This window comes from Monodon monoceros, unplaced genomic scaffold, assembly GCF_005190385.1.
Source record: "Monodon monoceros isolate NGI ecotype Baffin Bay Population unplaced genomic scaffold, NGI_Narwhal_1 Super_Scaffold_22, whole genome shotgun sequence".
NCBI classification, from domain to species: Eukaryota; Metazoa; Chordata; class Mammalia; order Artiodactyla; family Monodontidae; genus Monodon; species Monodon monoceros.
The window spans coordinates 24,787,878-24,811,211 of NW_021703779.1; positions in this window are offsets into that span (position 1 = coordinate 24,787,878).

Below are 23,334 nucleotides of genomic sequence, written 5' to 3' on the forward strand. Positions count from 1 at the left end.
TGTGTGTGTGTGTGTGTGTGTGTGTGTGTGTGTGTGTGTGTGTGTGTTTAGTTTTGTTGTGGAAGCCTGACATTGACATTATCTGGGTTGCTGCAAGAGCTCTCTGAGTGACGTGACCATCATCTTTGAGAGGGAAACAAACAATAGCATTCTCTATGTCATGTGAGCTTGAGAATACAACCCATTCTTTTTGTGTGGTACCCTAAAATCATTCCTGAGGGCCCTCCTTTATTCAAACTAATGGCTGGAAGCAAGTTCCTGTGCTCTATTGATGTCATTATGGAATCCTGTCCACTCTATATATTGGCAACACTTTGTTTGTATTGAAATTTTAAATGGTTACATCAAATCTTCAGAAATTACTCAAAGTTTCTGGCCTTTAAATGGCATCATTTGCTGTTTTCATATTTCTTGGATAATTTAAATGTAATTTAAGATGGGAGGAGAAGTAAATACAGGCTCAAATATATCTAACTTGTTTTAAAAGTTTAAATGTATTTCAATAGTCAATGTCAATAAATATTTATTCTAATAGTCTAATGGCCTACAGAGAATCTAATTTGTTATTTAAAAGTCTAGGCTAGTAAGCTGATCATTATTTTTATGAATTTCCAACAAGCTAAGAAGGACTTGGATAGTTATAAGCAATGTATCACCTCTCCACAACAGTGTCAGCAGAATAAAGAACTGATTCACACTAATTGTTTCCTTCCACAACGTATTTCATTCTCTTTCTAGGCAACTGTATCCTTGACTGAGGCTGTGGAAAGAATAAAAGTTGTATTGGCTCTTATTTTTTTAAGAGCTATTCAGATGGAGAAATTCTAAATCACCATTGTTAACAGCAACAAACATGTATTGCCCCAACTATCACAGATGTACCACTAAGGTCAAGGGAATGGATCTGGATGAATCAGCTTGCTAGAAGCAAATTTAGTGAGCACATAAGACATTAGTCCAAATTTTCTTTGACAGCTTAAAAAGAAAGATATATGCCAAATAAATCACCTCCCCAAAGCCTTCTAAATTTTAAAAAAAGGATAGCAATAGATGTATTTGGAATAAACAATGCACACTGGGATTACAGCATTGTGACTGTTTGGGAAAGAGAAGATTTCAGACTGAGTAGAAGAACAGTGGGGCTGAGGAAAGTGACCTGTGTGCAGATACTGGCTCATTATGAGAACTGAAATTGTGTTCACATTATAAAGGGGCAAGTACAAAACAGCTTGGCAAACTTGTGTGTTTATGTTGCACATGTGTATACGCATACTATATCCATCACCAGTCCTTATATTAAAAATGGGGGGTAGAGGAGGAGGAAGAGGAAAAGGAGGGGAAAAGGAAGGGAAAAAAGGAAGGAGGGAGGAAACACTTATGTCCCCTTTTTACATTAAAAATTGTGTTTTACTATTTTAAATGACTAACTGTATTTACCATGTTTCTGCCATTGCTGATCAACTCTAAATTTTATTATACTTAAACTTTAGACACAAAACAACCTCCAATCAAAGCAGAGCCTGCATTAGAGAATTTGAAAAGGGTATTTCTTATAGTAGTTGCCTGGTCCAGCTTCCAAAGACTTTCCTTTCTCTAATAACTGCCTGGTTGCTGGGAACCTCCTCCATATTTTGTGGCCTCAGCTTTTTAGTAATACCTGAATGACCTTGGGGTGGAACCAGGATCAAAACTAGGCTAATCAGATACTTTTTCCCTGCTAATTACAAGAGGGAAAGAAGATAGGAATTAGGGGAGCTATACTAATTGAAGCACTCATATCGATTAGGTGCTTGGACTCTTTCTGCAGGGGTCCACTGTGCTCTAAGCTCTTCCTGCATCCTGCTAATTATCTTCTATTGGTGATGCTAGCCAGAGTTACTTTCTGTTATTTTCAACCAAAAGATTCAGAATTCTATTGACTTTCTATCACTGATGTTAAGAACACTTGGTGGCAAAACTGTGGACTGTGTATAACTTCAAATTATAAAATGACGAAATTACCAAATGGTGAGATTTGGTTCAAAGAAATGTATAAACTCTAGAACGTATCACTAAACTGAAAGCATTTCCAGGATATCAAACATTTGGCCTTGGTTCTCTTTGAGGATTCAACACCTGCATATAACAGAAATCAATGATTGCTGGGGAGCCAGTCAAAATGTATTTCAAAGGTGTAATCACTGGATTTTTTTTTTTTAGAAAAAAAATGATCTATTTGGTAATCTTAGGACATCATAATACATTTTTGTGTTACTTCATCTTTTCAAAATCCTTAACGATAATTTATAAGTTAATCCTGACCATGCTGGTTAATATAGTCTCAAATAAGCAATTGCATACAAGGAAACAAGCACAGAGAAGTGTCCCTAACCCAGATTTTTCATCAAGACGTTACTCAGCCAAGAGAACTCCCCAGCATGCAACTTCTAGGCCTGTGAAATTGAATCTGAATTATAACAGATTCCTTAGAACTTGACAAATACCCTCAGTTAAAATTCAAGGGCATGTAATATCATGGGAGTTACATGTCTAAATGTATTTTAACATGACCCAACATGCAAGATACTCTCTGAAGAATATGGGGGTTGTGACTCAAGAGCAGATACAGTGTGTAAAAACAAAGGAAACTATAAACAAAAAGACAACCCACAGAATGAAAGAAAATATTTGCAAATGAAGCAACCCACAAGGGATTATCTCTAAAATATACAAACAGTTCATGCAGCTCTATATAAAAAAACAAATAACCCAATCAAAAAATGGGTGGAAGGGCTTCCCTGGTGGCGCAGTGGTTGAGAGTCCGCCTGCCAATGCAAGGGACACGGGTTCGTGCCTCAATCCAGGAAGATCCCACATGCCGCAGAGCAGCTGGGCCCGTGAGCCATGGCCGCTGAGCCTGCGCGTCCAGAGCCTGTGCTCCGCAATGGGAGAGGCACTACAGTGAGAGGCCCGCGTACCGCAAAAAAAAAAAAAAAAAAAAAAAAAAGAAGGGTGGAAGACCTAAAAAAACATTTCTCCAAAGAAGACATACAGATGGCCAAAAAGTAAATGAAAAGATGTTCAACATCACTAATTATTAGAGAAATGTAAATCAGAACTACAACGAAGTATCACCTCACACCAGCCAGAATGCCCATCATCAAAAAATCTACAAACAATAAATGCTGGAGAGGGTGTAGAGAAAAGGGAACCTTCCTACCCTGTTCGTGGGGATGTAAATTGTTACAGCCACTATGGAGAACAGTGTGGAGGTTCCTTTAAAAACTGAAAATAGAGCTACCATATGATCCAGCAGTCCCACTCCTGGGCATATATCCAGAGAAAACCATAATTCCAAAAGAGACATGTACCACAATGTTCAGTGCAGCACTATTTACAATAGCCAGGATATGGAAGCAACCTAAATGTCCATTGGCGGATGAATGGATAAAGAAGATGTGGTACATATATACAATGGAATATTACTCAACCATAAAAAAAGAACAAAATAATGTCATTTGCAGTGACATGGATGGACCTAGAGATTGCCATACTGAGTGAAGTCAGACAAAGACAAATATCATGATATTGCTTATATGTGGAATCTAAAAAAATGGTACAAATGAACTTATTTATAAGACAGAAATAGAGTCACAGATGTAGAAAACAAACTTATGGTTACCAAGGGGGAAGGTGGGGGGATAAACTGGGGGATTGGCATTGACATATACACACTACTATATATAAAACAGATAACTAATAAGAACCTACTGTATAGCACAGTACTCAATACTCTGTAATGGCCTATATAGGGAAATAATCTAAAAAAGAGTGGATATATATATATGTATATGTATAACTGATTCACTTTGCTGTACAGCAGAAACTAACACAACATTGTAAATCAACTACACTCCAAAAAAAATTAATTTAAAAAAAGGAATTTCAGGCACTGCTTTGTCTCTAGCACTGACTTACTCTCACGTGGAGAAAGGTACTCAGAGACTGTGTCCACCTACATCCACCATTATATTGGGCAAGTTACCAAAGAGTTCTCTAAAAGAGTTTGCTTCCGTTGTTATATGGTTTTATGGGCTTTGGAACCAGATAAATGATAGCTAGATAGCCAGACAGACATATCGCAATATCTAGATATTTTATTAAATACTTGGACATAGTGACACAAATGGCAAGGCCGTTGTCCTATCTTGTACCCTATATAACTATTTCCACTTTTCTCAGCTTGTGAATATCACGTGACAAATCCAAGTTCTAATTCTTACCATCTTATATAATTGTTGGCCTGACTGTGGGAATTCCAAGATCGTCCTTAGATTGACAGCCCTCACTCTCCTTACATTCTGTAAAAGCTTTTACTATGATAATTCTCTATAATATTCAACTCAAAAATCTCATTGGTTCACAAGAAACCTTTTATTTCCTGATCATGGATCTGTAGGTTAGCTGTGATAACTCAGTTTCAGGTAGTTTTCAGGTTCAAGTGACTTCTTATTTTGGGACTCAGAGTTGAAGAAACACCTCCTACCTATAATGAAGTGTTCTCATGCAGGGGTCAGAGTGTAACAGAAATTCTCAGTGCCTCTTAAAACTTCTCTTCAAATTCAAGGGACACAGTTTAGGGCCCTGGCCTGGGAAGATCCCACATGCCGCGGAGCAACTAAGCCCGTGTGCCACAACTACTGAGTCTGTGCTCTAGAGCCCGCGAACCACAACTACTGAGCCCACATGCCACAACTACTGAAGCCCGTGCACCTAGAGCCCATGCTCCGCAACAAGAGAAGCCACAACAATGAGAAGCCTGGGCACCGCAAGGAAGAACAGCCTCCGCTCGCCGCAACTAGAGGAAGCCTGCACACAGCAACGAAGACCCAACACAGCCAAAAATAAATAAATAAAATTTTTTTAAAAAAAGGTCAAAAGACAACCCATAGAATGGGAAAAAAAATAAAAATAAAGAAAGAAATATAACTCAAAAAAAAAAAAAAAACCTTCTCTTCAGGACTGCCTCCACTTAAAACTGGCATATTGTCATTCCCCTCCACATTCCACTGGTCCACTGGTCAGAGTAAATCACATGGTGAACCCATCATCAATGGGGCAGTGAAGTACACTCCTTCTATGATGGGGTGAGGGAGAGGAGCGAAGATTTTCTAAACAAGAATGCAATCTATTACATATTTTCTAGTCAGGACCCTCCAGAAACTTAATATCCTGCTGAATTTTCAGGTGAAAACTGGGAACCACAGACAATTGGCAGATGTGAAATGATACTTTTCAACCAAGGAAAATGATAAGAGGATCTGGGAAGCTGTGTGAGCTTTGGTGAGATTATGAAATGTTAAAAGTTGAAATGATCAGTGCACATGTCAACGACTAAAACCTAGTCTCACTCTTGTATCCTGATCTATCATCTCCACTTGATTTAATGTTTATTTTCTTCAGCATATATCAATGGTGTTTATATAATATATCCTAAGGAATAACCCAGACATAATATTCTGAAACTTGAAATTTAAATAAAAATAAGTGACATGTGTTGAGCACTTTATCATACTTTCTCTCTGAATGAAAAAATTAACATTGCTAGGACATGCATACAGAGTTGAAGTTTAGTATGCCATTTATTGCAGTTTTTATTTTTCCCTGCTTTAATTAAAGCTTTCATTGATGGTGAAATTATTGGTCCCGGAATGATCCTTGACAATGTCTGAAAAGAACATTCAAACTCATTGTTATATAGTGCTTTTGTGCTAGCTAGCAAGCAAAGAATAGCTATTACATTGCACAAGACAACTAAATTTTTATTTGGTAACGGCCTCGAGGAATTTAACTCAGAAGATACTAAAATGTCTTTAGAGTCCTAGTTTGCTCACAATTTATCTTGACCTTTTGTGCGTGCGGACTACTACATCTAACACTTCATTATATTTTTTACATCTATGAAAAAGAAAAAATACTGTGCATTATCTCTATTTTTAGTCAGAACTTTTAAATATAGTTATTTTCACTTCAACAACAGGAGGTGTTATTAAATTTTACTTTTTGTCATCATGAGTGTTTTAGTTTTTAGTAACAGATTTTTTGTATTTATTGCTTTGACTGTCTGGGGATTTTTGGATATTGTTATGGTCACTCCACATCAAGGTGCTATTTTTCCTTCAGTGAGCTTAAAAGATATTTTCTGGTTCAGATTTAAATTCAAAACTCCATCTTCCAATTCCAAGTATATTATTATTAAATATTTCAGTGAATTTCTCTGAACTCTACATATTATCTCTTGAGAATGGAACATTCAAAGCAAAGTTAGAGTTTGCTTTTGGATTTGTAGTAAAGCAAAGCAGAATGACTGTGGTTTAAAAAGCTACATGGAACACTACCAAATTAAAAACGTGAAGCTGCCAACCTGCTGCTCTCCTTTTCAGAAACATGTGAAAGGCAGGATTAGATAAGCTACCATCACCTGAGTGGTTACTTCTAATTAAGGCAGAAGTCCCCAAAGGCCACAAATGGCCATTTCTGTTAGGAAAACAGGAACAGAAAAGCTCCATCGTATCTTCAGAATACTGACTGCTTTTGTGTTCCACTAGATTTATTTGGAGCCCCAGCTTTGGAGGTTGGCGTGACCAGATAGCTTGCCTGACAAACCTACCCCTTGCTCAGACTGCCTTGGCTGGTTTTCCTAACATATCTTTAGTCAGAAAGAAAGGCAAGAATGTAAAGTATAAAGTAAGGGGTTTGGGCTGAGATCCTGACATTTCCGCTTTACATATCCCTTTTTAGAAAACAAGTTGGGGCATGGCTTATAGCTGCAGAATCCAAATGTCTGCCTTGAACGGCTGTTTAACGTATGGAGTCTAGAAAATAGATTCTAAGTTCGACTCTGAACTCTGGCAATGTGTGATCTTTATCATGTTACTTATCTGTGCCTCAGAGTCGATGTTAATAGTAGCAATGTATTAATAGTATCCATTTTATAGAGCTATAATGTGGATTCAATGAAATATTATATAGAGAAAGCATTTCACGTAAGAATTCAAGTCATAGTAAGCAGTCAATAAACGCTAACTTAGAAAGATTAAGTGAAAGTATAACCCATTCCAGGAAGTAAACAACATGCAGTAAACAAATGCAGTAAACAACAATAATGTTTGTCTCTAAGTTATATATCTCACTTAATGAGAATCAAGTTGGTCAGGGTAAAGGGAGACAAATTATATTCCTGTCTGACCATCCTTTCTCCTTTTAGTACGCTGATCATAACATCATGAATGAACTTTTGGGAAAGGACGGCAGTTCGCACGTGCTTTTATTCTGAAAGACAGTGGAAGGACTAGAGCCCTGCTGTTCAATGGAAACATAACGGGTGAGCCAAAAGGTTCCTTTGGTTTTTCCGTAAGGTGGCTCTAGTAGGACTTAGTTGTCTTTAATTTCATTCCAAACAATTTTGTTAGATTGTATGTATCAGTGTGCATTTAAAAAAAGACTTATCAAAATTGGTGAACTTTAGTGTAGCCATTTTAATATTGAAGATGGAAGAAAAAAAGCAACGTTTTCGGCATATTATGCTTTATTATTTCAAGAAATGTAAAAATGCACCTGAAACGCAAAAAAAGATTTGTGCAGTGTATGGATAAGGTACTGTGACTGATCAAACGTGTCAGAAGTGGTTTGTGGAGTTTCATGTTGGAGATTTCTCACTGAGATGCTCCATGGTAGGGTAGACCAGTTGAAGCTGATAGCGATCAAATTGAAACAATAATTGAAAACAATCAACGTTATACCACGTGGGAGATAGCCAACATACTCAAAATATATAAATCAAGTGCTGAAAATCATTTGCACCAGCTTGGTTATGTGAATCGCTTTGATGTTTGGGTTCCACATAAGTTAAGCAAAAAAAACCTTCTTGACCATATTTCCGCAAGCAATTCTCTACTGAAATGTAATGAAAACGTTCTATTTTTAAAACAAATTGTGATGGGTGATGAAATTTGTTTCATTTCAACTGTACAACAGTGTGGAATGGAAGAGATCGTGTACAACACGATCTGTACAACTGTACAACAGTGTGGAATGGAAGAGATCGTGGGGCAAGCAAAATGAACCACAACCAACCACACCAAAGGTCGGTCTTCATCCAAAGAAGGTGATGTGTATATGGTGGGACTGGAAGGGAAAAACTGTCACAGCTTGGCTGGGAAGTTCTGATTCATGTGCCTTATTCGCCAGACATCGCACCTTCGGATTTCCACTTATTTCAGTCTTTACAAAATTCTCTTAATAGAAAAAATTTCAATTCCCTAGCAGACTGTAAAAGGTGCCTGAACATTTCTTTGCTCAAAAAGATAAAAAGTTTTGGGAAGATGGAATTATCGAGTTGCCTGAAAAATGGCAGAAGGTAGTGGAACAAAAGGGTGAATACATTGTTCAATAAAGTCCTTGGTGAAAATGAAAAGTGTGTCTTTAATTTTTACTTAAAAAACCGGGGCGAGGGGGACTTCCCTGGTGGCACAGTGGTTAAGAATCTACCTGCCAATGCAGGGGACACAGGTTCGATCCCTGTTCTGGGAAGATCCCACATGCCTCGAAGCAACTAAGCCTGTGCGCCACAACTACTGAGCCTGTGCTCTAGAGCCCGCGAGCCACAACTACTGAGTTCACACACTGCGACTACTGAAGCCCACACTTCGGGAACAAATGAAGTTTACTATGTTCAAGCTAATCTATCTAAAATATCATAATTCCATGTAACTCATAAAAATTGTCAAGATATTTTACATTTTTTCCCTCTGCAAAATCTGATCTGTATTTTCCATTTACAGCACATCTCGATTTTGACCAGCCAGCCACACTGCAAGCGCTCCATAGCCACACATTGAAACTGCTCACTTTTACCATGAAGGGTCTAATTAAAAGGGAAGACAGTTCCTTCAACACGATTTATTAAAAGTCTATTGAATTCTCTTCCAGGCTTATCGTAGCATTCTATTCAAAATACACCACTGAGGATGGCTTTGTAACTGAGCCTATGTACAGGGTGCTGCATATAGGAATATCGATCAGCTTTATCTTAGTCTCTTAAGAATTGCATTTTATCGCACTAATGCTTCTTACAGTAACTACCATATTAAATCAGAACTTTAACATTATGATTCATAAATAGCATGAAACTTGACACCCATAAATCACAGCACTAAATTGGAAGTTTAAAGATAAGATTTATAAACTAACATACTAAATCACAACTTTAAAATTTAGGATTCATTAATAAAAACTTTTACATGCATGATGTATAAATCAAAGCACTGTACCTGATTCTTGGAAGTTAATGCATGTAAATCAAAACTCTGAAAGTTAATATTAATAAATCAAGGAAGTGCATTTTACTTGGTAAATTTCCTTTTTAATGGAATAGTTCTTACATTACATAATGGACACTATCTTCTGAAAAATATGAATCTCAAAACCTCCTTTGATAGCCATTTCCAGAACATCTTTCTTGTTTTATTTAAGCCCATTTCTCTTATGTGAGCATGGAAATATCCAATATGCATCTTGTCCAAATTCTCATATTCTAGAAAACTGTAATGAAGTCACACAGTAAGTTTTCCACTTATACGCTAAAAATACCCACAAAACAGCTTTCCTCCATAGGAGTTATTTTCTGTACCTTTGATCATTTTTAACAAATGTCTACAAGTTCTTTTGAAGTTGATGTGAACAAACCTGGACAAAATGTTCTTACATGGGCCCTGTTAACACAGAGTGCAGTGGATGAATTACTTCCGGACCCTCATATGTCACGCCTGTTTGTAACAGTCCATTTATATCTCACGGCCAAAACAATAGGAGTAGCTTGAGTCTCCCACAGTAATGTGTTATTGTGAGCTCAGAGGAAGTAGTGCTTCACTCTCTTCATGCTTAGATTCCGTGGGCTTCTGAGTAGCCCAAAGCAAACTGGATTCTATCTTTTCCACTCTATTATAACAGCTCTTAATAAAGTTACTAAAGACTTCCATGCTACCAAAGAACAAAAACCACGTTGAGTTATCTTACACGAATATTCATCAACAGTTGGCACTGTTGTTCCCTACATCGTCAGTATCTGTGACACCTCCTTTCTCCTACCTTGTCGGCAACTCCTTCTAGTCTTTATGGCACCTCCTATTCTAAGACCTCTTAACTTAATTGTTAATGTTTCACATGGTTCTCTACTTAAGCATTTCATTTTCTCACTCTATTCATCTTCTCATCTTTTCCCACAGGATCCACTCCCACTTAAACGTTGATAACCTCTGGGGCTCTTTTCTAAGATCTAGAAATATTCACTAGGTATTTCTTCCTTGATATACTACTAGCCCCTCTAAATCTACATGCCCAAAATGAGATTCCTTATTTCTTTCGCTAAAGCAACTTCACTTTTTTCAATCCCAACGCCAACCCCTAAGTCTAATCAGCTAAGACTTTTCTCAGATTTCTTCCATCCGTTCCATTCCTACAGCCACTGTTCTAGTTTAGGGCCCCCCATTAATTCTTCCTTGGACTGTTCTATAATTTTCTAACTGCTACTCAGCATTCCAGAATGAAAATCTGATCACATAACTCCTTGTTTAGACATTTCCACTTCCATTCCCTACTTCTTCAATAGATATGGCCCTAATGACACATTTGCTTCCCACCATATTTCTACACTTCAAATGAGTGGTTCTCAATCTGGTGAATTTTGCTCCCCAGGGAACATTCGGCAATATCTGAAGACATTTTTGGTTGTCACAACTAGGTGTGGTGGTGCCACTGGCATCTAGTGGATAGAGACCCTTCAATGTTCAAAACAGGCCCCCACAACAAATGATTATCCAGTCCCAGATGTCAACAGTGCAGAGACTTAGAAACCCTGAGCCTCACCAAGAGCCTTTGCATGTGGCATATATCTATGCTATGTCCTTTGCCTGAAATGCCCTTTCCTCGCTTACACACAGGCCCAGTAAACTTCATTCTGCAAGCTTCAGTTCAGTGAAGGGTTTTCTCATCCTTCCAAGCTTCAGTGATCTACCAACATGGTTTTGTGGAAACATGCATGGGATTCAGAGTCAGAATGACACTGCTTTGAAATATGAATCCACCTTACTAGTGTGTGTCCTTGGGCAAACTAACCTCTTTGATTCCCAGTTCCTTCTGAGAACTGTGACTAGAAAATACCAAACCAACAAGTTTATTATTAGGATTTGATCAGATATTGATGCAAAGGAAACCTAGCTTCACATAATCTAGTTTTACAGGTTATCATCTACACATTAACAGAAAGGATCACTTCACATAAAAGATGCACATTCTTCAGTAAAAGGAATGCAAGTAACTGGACTCCCCAACTAGACCCTCTTAAGACGCTTTCAAGGTCTATTTGCAGGTGAATATAAAATAAGGGAATAGTAAAATGTGTCTAATATCTGTCATGAGCTACACTTGGATAATTGGGTTGTTCCAGCAAAGGAACTGTATGGCACCTGATATACCTACTTTTGAAAATATGCTACTTTATGTAGATTATATAAGGAAACATAAGAATTTGTAGTTTAGTTGGAAACACAGGACTAGAATTCTAAAATAAGGAGAAAGTAGAACACTATAGCTTATAATCAGCTAGTAAAATGATGGCAGAGAAAAGTACTATACATTTTTCCATACATTTTTTAAGGTGAAACTTACAACTAGTGTATGAAATGGAAGATAGTGTAGCCATCATTATGTACTTATATGAGCACGTGCGTGCATGCGTGCGTGTGTGTGTGTGTGTGTGTTTCCACTCTATCTTTTCTTTCCTAACAGATTTTTTTCAGCTAATTTTGTATCATGGAAAATACAATATGCACACTCTAGAGCATTCTTATGGTAAAGAGTTACAAATATAAATTAATCAGAGCAACGCAGAACTATAAGGAAGACACGTAAAACATATTTGAAATAATTCTCAAAAATGTGTTCACGATTAAATCTTCCACTGATGCTCCCACAACAAATGTTTACTTGAGAATTTTTGAAACTATTTTTTTAAACTTGTGATGAATTCAACATTACAGTAAGCAGAGCCATCCTGTCTGCAGTAATGCTCTTGCATCATCTGAACTATTCCCAGAGGAAATAACGGGTAAAAGGAAAACCAAGTAAACAATAACTTTTATCAGATCTATTGTAAAAGGTTTTTCTGACATCAAGGGTATATGCAGATTTCCTTGATAGTCTGACTCCATGTGATTTAGTTTAGTAATTTTCTTTCTTCCCATCACTTATTTTCTCTAAGTAATTTGACATCTGAATATATACTTTTATGCATAAAATTACACGTATTATGAGGAAATACAGCATCCATACCATTTTGAACATATCACAAGATATGCCTCTTGAGAGTTTAATAACACATTTGTGATTACAAGAGAATCATGTTATAAAACTTCAAAAAGGTTCAGTTCACATATTTAGCTACTTGTTATTTTATATCAGTTAAGTAATGAAACTTTCAAATACGTATAATATTACTATGTGAAACCGCCTGAAGTTATCTGATTTTTAATCTTTAATTGGTATTTCTTATTACCCAATGAGAAAAAATTTTTTTAAATTTCCCCCTGGAGATTTATGTCACATAACAGAATCATATAATCTAGAAAGAATCTCAAAATATAAAGTGATATGCTTCAATATAAATTTATAAAAAGCCTGTATGTTATAAATATCATTTTTTAATGAAAGTTGAATTATAATCTATGAGAAAAAAATTAAACGTTAGGACAAAGAGTTACTAGTTTACTACACAAATGTTCTGACACACAAAAATGAGGGAAAATTACATTTGTAGAAATACTGTAAGGGAATATGAACAGGTAATCCAAAAAGAAACTAAATACACATGGCTAATAACGTAAAAATAGTCTTAAATTTACCAGTTATTCAGTAAATTGCAATTGAAGGAATAAGATTATTTATCTTCCATGAGGTTAATTTTTTAATGCAACATTACTACCCAGTATTGACAGGGATATGAATAAAAGTGAATGGTAATTTTATATGCTTATAGTAAGCATATAAATTAGTACGACTTTCTAGGGAGAAATTTTTCTTAAAAATGATAATGTCTTTTGACATACAAAGTTCCTAGGAATTTATCCTAATAACTATAGCCAAGAGAGGTTCATTGCAGTATTATTTAGTACCCACAATCACAAACACTCTAAATATCTAAGAAAAGGGGATGATTTGAATAAATTATGGTATACCCATGAGAAGAACTACTATGCAGCCAGGAAAAAATGTATTCTAGAAATACATTAACTGACATAATAAGATGTTCATAATTCATGGTTATATGAAAAAAACTTCCAAAACTGCACACCGTGATCCTATACAATCTTTTAGCCATAAGAACTGCTTAAATTAACATAGGTAATAAAATGGTATTATAATGTGTGCCCAGTGAAATGAAGAGCCACAGAAAACCCTTCTCAACAGCTTCCTGTTCAGGGCTCAGGAATTAATAATAGTCCTTCATAACTCAGGACAAGAAACCAACCAGCTCAGAGGAATCAGTTATTCCATCATTCCTCCATAAGTAGGCATCTATTCTCTTCTGTAATGATTCTGCCTTTCTTGCCTTCCCTCTTTTTTTGATATTCACTTTTATGTGTAAATTATGAATACCATTATTCAAATCTAGTTTATTTTTTAGATTCCATATATAAGTGATATCATACAATATTTGTATTCCACTGTCTGACTTACTTCACTTAGTATGATAATCTCTAGATCCATCCATGTTGCTGCAAATGGCAAAAATTCATTCTTTTTTATAGAGCAGTATTCCATTTTATATATGTACCACCTCTTCTTTATCCATTCATCTGTCGATGGACACATGTTGCTTCCAACCTTCGCTCTTTGTTTTTGTTTTAAATTTATTTATTTATCTATTTATGGCTGCACGGGGTCATGGGCTTTCTCTAGTTGCGGCGAGCAGGGGCTACTCTTCGTGACGGTGAGCAGGCTTCTTATTGCGGTGACTTCTTGTTGTGGAGCACGGGCTCTAGGCACGCGGACTTCAGTAGTTGTGGCTCACGGGCTCTAGAGCTCAGGCTCAGTAGTCGTGGCACACAGGCTTAGTTGCTCCACGGCATACGGGATCTTCCCAGCCCAGGGCTCAAACCCGTGTCCCCTGCATTGGCAGGTGGATTCTTAACCACTGTGCCACCAGGGAAGCCCTCTCTTCTTATTTCTACCTCTTATTCATTGTTTCTCTTTCTATGTCCTCTAAATCTGTTATTATTACTTTTGTTTGTGTGTCCCTAAATGTGCATATTTGTGTGTCACATACAAAACCCCCTAAAGGAGAGGACCCTACTGAGCCTGGCAGTTAATGTCCAGCATAGCATACCCACACTGGGTAGAGTTCTTAGGGCAGGCTACCTATCTAGCTCCTGGTCCAGTCTTTAGCTGCTTATCTTCGATTTCAGCATTAATTCATAAATCAGTTACTTTTGTCTAGGACAATAAGGTCACATGACACAAAGCACGGTGGTGTGTGCAGAAGCTACCTTTTTTTGCTTTCCTCGAAACAGAGTTGTAGACTCAGAGGACACTTAGAGTTACCTTTCTGTGTTGAAATTATAGACTCCATAATATAGATCAATTTATTTTGTTCTTATTAACGGTTCACTTTTTATGTTAAATGTTTTCATTATCTGCCTATACAGAAAAAAACATCAGTAAGTTTTGTTTTATATTTTAAATCACTTGCTCTTGTCTCCTGTCTAAAGGCTATTATATAACTGCCAGTGATTTTTTGTAAACATGTACATCTTCAGAAACATCCACTCTATCTCATGCTTCATTCCATCAGCTATTTTCCCTCCCCTTCCATCCTGATTCCTGTAAGAACCTAGTAATTAATGCTTAATAATATCAGAAACTTCTGAATCCTAAAACACTCCCTTCATCCACTCACATCATGTTTCATTTCACCTTTCTCTAAAAAAAAAGTACGTGGATATAACAGCTAAGTAATTACTTAGGTTGTATGCAGAATCTTCCAGAACTCAGTTTTGAGGCCATACGACCAAGAGTACTTTGTCTTTTCAAAACTGAACTGTTTCTTCATTCTCAGAACCTTGGTCTTTCTAGCTTTGTGCCCTGGATTCAGAAATAAGTCTCTAACAATTCCGTTATTTGTAGGGATATTATTTAATGTCTTACTTAATATCATCCTAGTCTATTTTCATTTCTTAAGCCTGCTGTTGTGGTTCATTTTCTTCTGCTCTAGCATACAATGAGTGGTGGGGTTTTTTTAAGCTGCTTTTCTATCATCAATTGGATCCTGATCTTCACAAACTTTGCATAATTCAAGTCATGTAAATTAGTATCCACTCTCTGCAAAAGCAAGACTTTGTACTAGAAACTCTGAGGCATACAGGTCCCAGTCCCTGCCCATTAGAAGAGGGAAGGAATGTATATAATTATAATATGGGGAAAGGGGACAAAGAAGAACACAGATTACTAAAGGCTGTACTAGAAATACCAGAAGAAAGTGGAAGAATTAGTGAGGGAGCCAGCATAGGAAGAATCTGAGGAATATAAAAATTATTGATAGGGAGTATTGTATTTTTTATTTATATCTCATGCACCTAATAAGAAAGGTATTAAATAAATCATTTTGAATTGAAATTCATTGAACCAGAAAAATGTAATATCAGGAAGTCAGTATGGGGAGAGGGTGTAGAAAACTGTTTAGGATGGAATGAGTTATGGTCAAATGGAGCAGAATGAAGACTAAGTAAGGAAAGCTCCTCAGACAAGCCATGAAGAAGAAACTTCAGGAATGCCCATTCAGTGGAATGCAGATATACAAATACCATGTTGCAAGACAAGTGTTGGAAGAATTGTTCCCCAAGCATCTAAGCATTTTGGTAGTGAAAAGAGACAAGAAAGCATAGAGGAGGAAGTAGATAAATGGCAAGAGAACATTCTAAGAATAAGATGAAGCAGGGTGACCAGTATCTCTAAGAACAGTGCTAGACAGCTCAAAGTATGAACTGAGGTTTTTTGAAAAATCCTATCAATACCAAAAACTTTGTTTATAAACATATTCAAAATATGTATATAAACCAAAAATTAATAAAGAAGAGAGAGGGCTATCTCAAGAACCTTCACATTTATTGTAAAATAAAATTAAAAACTTCATCCTGGTGAAAGGATAGCCTTTTAAACATGTTATTGCAAAAACTGGACACCCAAATACAAAAGAATGAGGTAGGACCTTACACCATAAAAAATTAAGATCAAACGGATCAAAGACTTAAGAGCTAAAACTGTAAGTCTCGTAGAAGAAAAGACAGGAGAAAAGCTTCATGACAGTGAGTTTGGCAATGATTTCTTGGATATGACTCCAATAGCACAGGCAACAAAATTATATAGAGGTAAAGTGGACTATATCAACATTAAAAACTTTTATGTTTCAAAGGACATAATCAGAGAGTGAAAAGGACACCCAAGGAATGGAAGAAAATATCTGCAAATCATATATCTGATAAGGAATTAATATCCAAAGTATAAAAAAAAACTCCTATAAAAAAATTAAAAATAGGCAAATGAGTTCAATAGACATTTCTCCAAAGAAGATATATAAATGGCCAACAAGCACACGAAAAGAAGCTCAACATTGCTAATCATTAGGGAAATGCAAATCAAAACCACAATGAAGACCACCGCACATTCATTGAGGTGGTTACTATCAAGGAAACAGAAAACAACTGTTGTTAAGGCTGTGAAGAAATTGGAAACATTATGCACTGCAGGTAGAAATATAAAATGGTGCAGACATTATAGAAAATGTTATGATGTTCCTCAAAAAATTAAAAACAGAATTACCAGGTGTTCCAGCTATTACACTTCTGTGTATATGCCTAAAAGATATGGAGAAATTGGAATCCTTGTGCCCTGTGAGTGGGAATGTAAAATGGTACAGCCATTTTGGAAAACAGTATGGCAATTCTTAAAACAATTCAACACAGAACTACCGTATGATCCAGCAATTCCACTTTTGGGTATATACACAAAATTAGACAAGCAGGGTCTCAAAGAAATCTTTATACATCCATGTTCATATCAGCATTATTCACAATAGCCAAGATATGGAAGCAACGCAAATGTCCCTCCACTGATGAATGGATAAGCAAAATGTGGTATATAAATACAATGGAATATTATTCAGCCTTAAAAAGGAAGGACATTTTGACACATCTTACAACATAGATGAACTTTGAGGACATTATGCTAAGTGAAATAAGCCAATCACAAAAGTACCAGTATTATATGATTCCACTTACATGAGGTATGTAGAGTAGTCAAGTTCAGAGATACAGAAAGTAAAATGATGGTTGCCAGGGGCTGAGGGGAGGGGACACTGGACAGTTGTTTTCATGGTAATAGAGTTTCATTTGGGGAAGATGAAAAAGTTCTGGAGATTGGTTGCACAACACTGTGTATGTATTTAATACTGCTAAACTGTACACCTAAAAGTGGTTAAGATAGTAAATTTTACATTATATGTATTTTACAATAAAAATCTAAAAATATATTAAAAATGATCAAGATGGTCAATTTCATGTTATGTATATTTCATAACAATTAGAAAGAAACAAACAAACATAATTCATCACATCTTGGAAAAGCCTTTAGACCGACCCTCCTTAAGCCACTGAACTTTGTACAATCCCATGGAAGTTCCAGATCATTTTTGTCTCCAAACATAGCTCTTTTTCTCTTGGCCTGCAACCCTCTTCCCCTCAGTTCATCCCCTAGCTGTCATCAAACATTTCAGGTCATGTTATTTTCTCAGAAAAAAACAAAAAACTTTTCTTGACCATCCAAATCAATATTTTGCTCCCGTGTTTTGATGTTTTATCATACCTCCTACTTTTCCCTACAATAATTTTAATTACATATTTTGGGAGGGTCATTTCTTACAGCCTATCTTCCCTGATAGACTGTAAATTCCTTGAGGACAGGTACCATGGTTTACTCAATACACAGCTGTATCCTCAACATCTGGGAACTTGCCTGGCACAGAGAATTTTCAGTAAATTTATGTTTAATGAGTAAGGTAAGCTAGTTGCTAATAAAACACATTTAGTATTTAGGTTAAGTATAGTTAAACAATTTGTCAAGGCTAATCAAATCCTAAGAAAGTGTTAGTAACATCTGAAGAATAAAAGTGAGAACAAAACAGTTAATTGGTAGCTGTCATTTATTTCCTTTCCCTTCTATATACCTTCATATTCCACAATGTAGAAAGCTAAAGTTACATTCTCATATTCTCTTTAACCTAGGTCTCTGAACAGTAATTAGTTTCCATCAGTGAGACCCACTCTGAGGATCAAATGGCTTGGAGGCCATCTTCCTGCTGTGACTATTTGTCACTGCTTGCAAAGCATTCACAAAGATATGTCTGTCTGTGGCCTGACTCAGGGTCCTGGTGACAAGCCGTTAACTCGTGGGTATAAGAGGAGGATGTGACCCAGCAAGTATGGTGCCAACAGCATCTTCCTCATCTTTGAATCTCAGCTATAGTGAGCCCAGTGACAGGCTGCTAACTTTCGTTCCTCCATTTTTAAACACATAAGTCCCTATATTAAATCCCTTTTTGCTCAAATATTTAGAATGGTCAGTTCACTACATTAAACCTAGAAAGTACACATAAACTTTTGAAAAGACTAGAACTGGAAAAATGGTAAGTTTTCATATCATTGACATTTAGCTTTAAACTCAAGACAGAGCAGAATTCTAGAACAGTAAATGAAGTTGTGATCATTTTAAAATAGAACAAAAGGGATCATGCAAGGCTAGCATAGAATCACTAAATTAATGTCATGGCAAGCTAACTTTGTTTCTTGATGGAGACCTTCCATTAGAAAATCAGTACAGTCCCAAACTTATGGTATACTTGCATCTCAGAGAGCAGTTAAAATTCCTCATGTAACCTCCTCTGAGAATCCTGTCCTGGATCCCTCAAGTAAACTTGATAACTACCCTCTATGTTCCTATATCATTTTGTTTACTCTTATACGATAATTACTATCATATTAGTTTATGGTTACATTTTCACATCTGTCGCTCACCTCCCAACATTTGGAGCTTCTGAATGAATGTCAATAAACATATATTATCTTTCCATATAACACTAAGACCTAGTACAATGCTTGTCATACTGTAGGTTGCTCAAAGATTGAATATTTTATATTGAATTATGACATAATAGGTAAACTTATAAGCAATTGAAAAATATTAACCTCAAATGCACTGATTAATGGATCTATATAAACTAGAGAAAGGTCTCAATTAGAATCACCCCAGGCTTTTTCACTCTTAGTAAATTTTTAATCCTAGAAAGGAGGTCTCAATTAGAATCACCCCAGGCTTTTTCACTCTGAGTAAATTTTTAATCCTAGAAAGAAGTGTTGCCTTATCTTGTACCAGTGTGTCATAATGTATTAAATTGGTACAGTGTCAGTTTTTATTCTGATTTGCAATTGAGCTCATCATTTTGTTTGGATAGTATTCAGCCTCATCAACTAGATTAATACATTTCTTAAAGGTTCAGGCTTTATCTACCTCTTTCCCTCTGCCCACGCCGTTAACTTCAGGGCTATGCCCACAGTGGGTGTGCAGTGGGCCCTTTTTAGGTGACCATTTGGTTCTTACGGCTTCCCTCCCTCTTAGCTGATTCCTCTGCTGGCCTCCAAGCCTCTATGGCAGGTCTTTTTTCAATTTGAGAATTAATAGTGGATCAACAGAAGCTATTGTTTGTTGCTTCTCATTTCATCCTTTAGAATAAACTGACATTTGCCCCCCCCGATTTATTTATTTATTTATTTGTAAACTGACTTTTTTTTTTTGGACAACACCCATATACTTAAGACACCCACATATTTGGAGTAAATCACTGTAAACAGGCGATCAGCAGAAAACAACAGCCTGTAGAATACATTACCAAGGAGCAGCAGGCAGCCAAGTTTTTCATAACTGGGCTACTAGCCACCAATTTAAAGCTTTCATCTCAACACACGTTCACCACACAGAAGTCTGTTTTTCTGCACAACATAAATGGAAGGGGACAAAACACTGCTGCTCTAAGTTATATTAAATTGATATTTTTAAACACAATTCTGGCTTTGAGTTGGTAAATGTGCTTAGGAAAAATGCATATCCCCCCAAAATTAAAGATGCTAAAAATAAAAGAATGTATGCAAATTTACATAAAAAGGGGTCTTTTTTGTAAATTACTTCCACCACCATCGTCACCACCCCCCACCTCTTATCATAAGGTGAACTTGCAACTAATTGGCTCTGGAGGTATTACAATCGGTCCTTACATAATGCCACTGAATGTTTTCTCTGTTGATTACTTTCCAATAACATTATCTGCCGAAGGAAAGGCAAACAACTACATCTTACTTCATTTGAATGTTGGAGAGAGCCTTTTAAAATTTTGATATTTTCAGTTCCAAACTGAAAATAAGCATTTTCCAGGGAAAATGTCTATTTTGGAGGTGAGTTACTGAGAGTGTTCTATTCTACTAATGATATTCTATCACAGAGCAATGAATGTGAGCTTATAGTCATAAAAATACTTGAGGACACCTTTTTATCCAAATATCCCAAAGCATTAAAGGAAATGAAAACTCCATCCATTTGCATGCTACCTCTGATAGAGAATAAAATGAACAAACAGGCAGAAAATTGTTTAAAGAAGTTTCTGGGCAATTCATAGTATCAAAGTCGTCGACAAGATTATTCCTGATTCCCTGCCACTAAGTCTAACCAAACAGGCCGTTTTCCACTGAAAACTTACCTGAGACCTAAAACCTATATTCCGACTTTAGTCATCATCCCACCATGTCCATTTTGCTACTTAAGAAAAATCCTTTGTACATATCACTTCCTTCATACCTCTTTTTCCATCCCTCTGCTTCCACAATTTCAAAACCTTCTCCTGAGATGTACCTTCACTGGGCTTTACATATCAAACCTTGGGAGATTTCAAAGAAGCAGTTAACCTATTCCAGGTTCCCCCCACCACCGCGGGCCCCGGCACGCACAAATAAAGTGTTTTTAAATTCATGGAAAGACCCACTTTGTTGGAGAGTAGAAAGAGTAACATCATAAATTGCAACTTACTAGTGCAAAGGAAGGTCAACGCCATGGCCAGGGAGTAAGGTGGCCCTGGATCTGGTCCCAGGAGACTTGCTTTTTGTTTTGTTTCCAGTCCCTCAATCCACAGAAAAGGGGTATCTGTGGCGCCTGGAGCAGGGAGACTTGCAAAAACACCAGACCTGAAAAAACCACCAACAGTTACTTTACCTTAAGAACAGCTCTGAAGATTCGAGAGCCAATCATGAAGCTCTTTCAGCCTCATTGAGACCAGTTGTTTCCTTCAGCTTTTCTCTAAGCCCTTGCTCCTCGAAGTGTTTACAACATCACTGGCATCACCTGGGAACTTGTTAGAAACGGCCTGCCCTCTGACCTCTAAAACAGAAACTGCAGTTTAACAAGATCCCCAGGTGGTCTAAATTCACATTAAAGATGGAGCAGCCCTGGTCTCAAAGTGTGTTCAGCTTCTGACTACACGAAGTGGCAAAATGGTCCTTAAACCAGAAGATAGTTGAAGAACTTTTTAGCTCTGAGACATTTGGGCTCTATACATTCAAGCCTTAAATTGTGGCAAAGCTCCACGATGCTTAAAAGGGTTTTGGCTTTCCAATTCTTGACAGAGAATTTTCTTTTCATTTTTTTTCTTTTATTTTGACAAAAGGTCACTTGTTTTGCTTATAAAGATTTTACCCAATGAAGTTGAGGTGTGAGAGCTAAATGGGCTTGTTAAGTCTCCCTGGTCCTGCTTCTAACTCCCTCCTCTCCAATTCAGAGTTTTGGAAAATAGTTTTAAGAAAAATTTTCCGAGCAGACACACCAAAGAACATAGTCACACACGAGGGAAGGAAACAGGACAGAATGCCCAGTGCTTGCAGATGTCTAATCAATTACCTTCATCAATTTAAAAAACATGGAGTAAATGTTAGATTTTCAACCAGTGGGAAGAAATGGGTCTGAGACATAAGGCTGGAAGTGTTACCCTGGGAAAGTCCTACCAAGTGAGCTTCCTGATATATTTTAGAATATCTTCCTCTTTTAAAAAATAATCTGTCAGGGCTTCTCTGGTGGCTCAGTGGTTGAGAGTCCGCCTGCCGATGTGGGGGATGCGGGTTCGTGCCCTGGTCCGGGAGGATCCCACGTGCCGTGGAGGGGCTGGGCCCGTGAGCCATGGCCGCTGAGCCTGCGCGTCCGGAGCCTGTGCTCCGCAGCAGGAGAGGCCACAACAGTGAGAGGCCCACGTACCGCCAAAAAAAGTAATAATAATAATAATAATCTGTCAATCTATACTTTTGAATGTACAAAATTCCAATTATTACCAGAAATTAAGGACTGTAAAATCATTTTTACTTGGAAATGTGTTAGGAACACACACACACACACACACACACACACATGCCTAAGTTTCATGGAGTTTAAAACATCTCTACCAAGGACAAAATACATATTTTTGTAACTAAGTAAGTAATAAATGTTTCTCAAAATGAACTATTGTAGCAAAACAGAAACTTAAAAGATGTTAGTATATCCTTGTTTAGAGGTTTATGATAGAGTTACAGATTGTGTTGGGAAGGTCATAAGAATGGAGTTCAAATACTAAGAATCACTATGATTTCTAAACATCTAAGTTGGGCCTTTATCTTTTGAATCAAAAGAATGATGGCTTGGGGATGCAGACATTTTGATTCCTGTTCCACCCTTGTTTCTCACTGACTGACCTCATCATGTCAGCTGTTCTCCCATCTATGTCGGAAGAAGGTGGACTAGCTTAACAGACCTTTCACATCTCAGCCTGATTTAAAATTCTGTTTCCAGTGGCTTAGAAGCTATAAATATTATTAGCTGTGTTATACAAACGAGTGGTTATTTTGATTAGTAAAGTTTCTTTTGGCTGCTTCATTAATTTGTTTTGAATTTTTGAGAACTAGCAACTGCCACAAAGTTAGCATTATGAAAGGGGACATTTAGATGATGGCTTCATCTTATTAAAAATTCCATAAAAGTTTTAAAACTACATTTCCCAATATGTTTTCTCCCAAATTGTAATAAGTGCTACATGCTAAGAAAAAATGGATTCCATTGTCAAATAAGTTAGGAAATACTGTGTTAAACAAGTGAAAAAGACCTATCTTTATGCAATGCTAA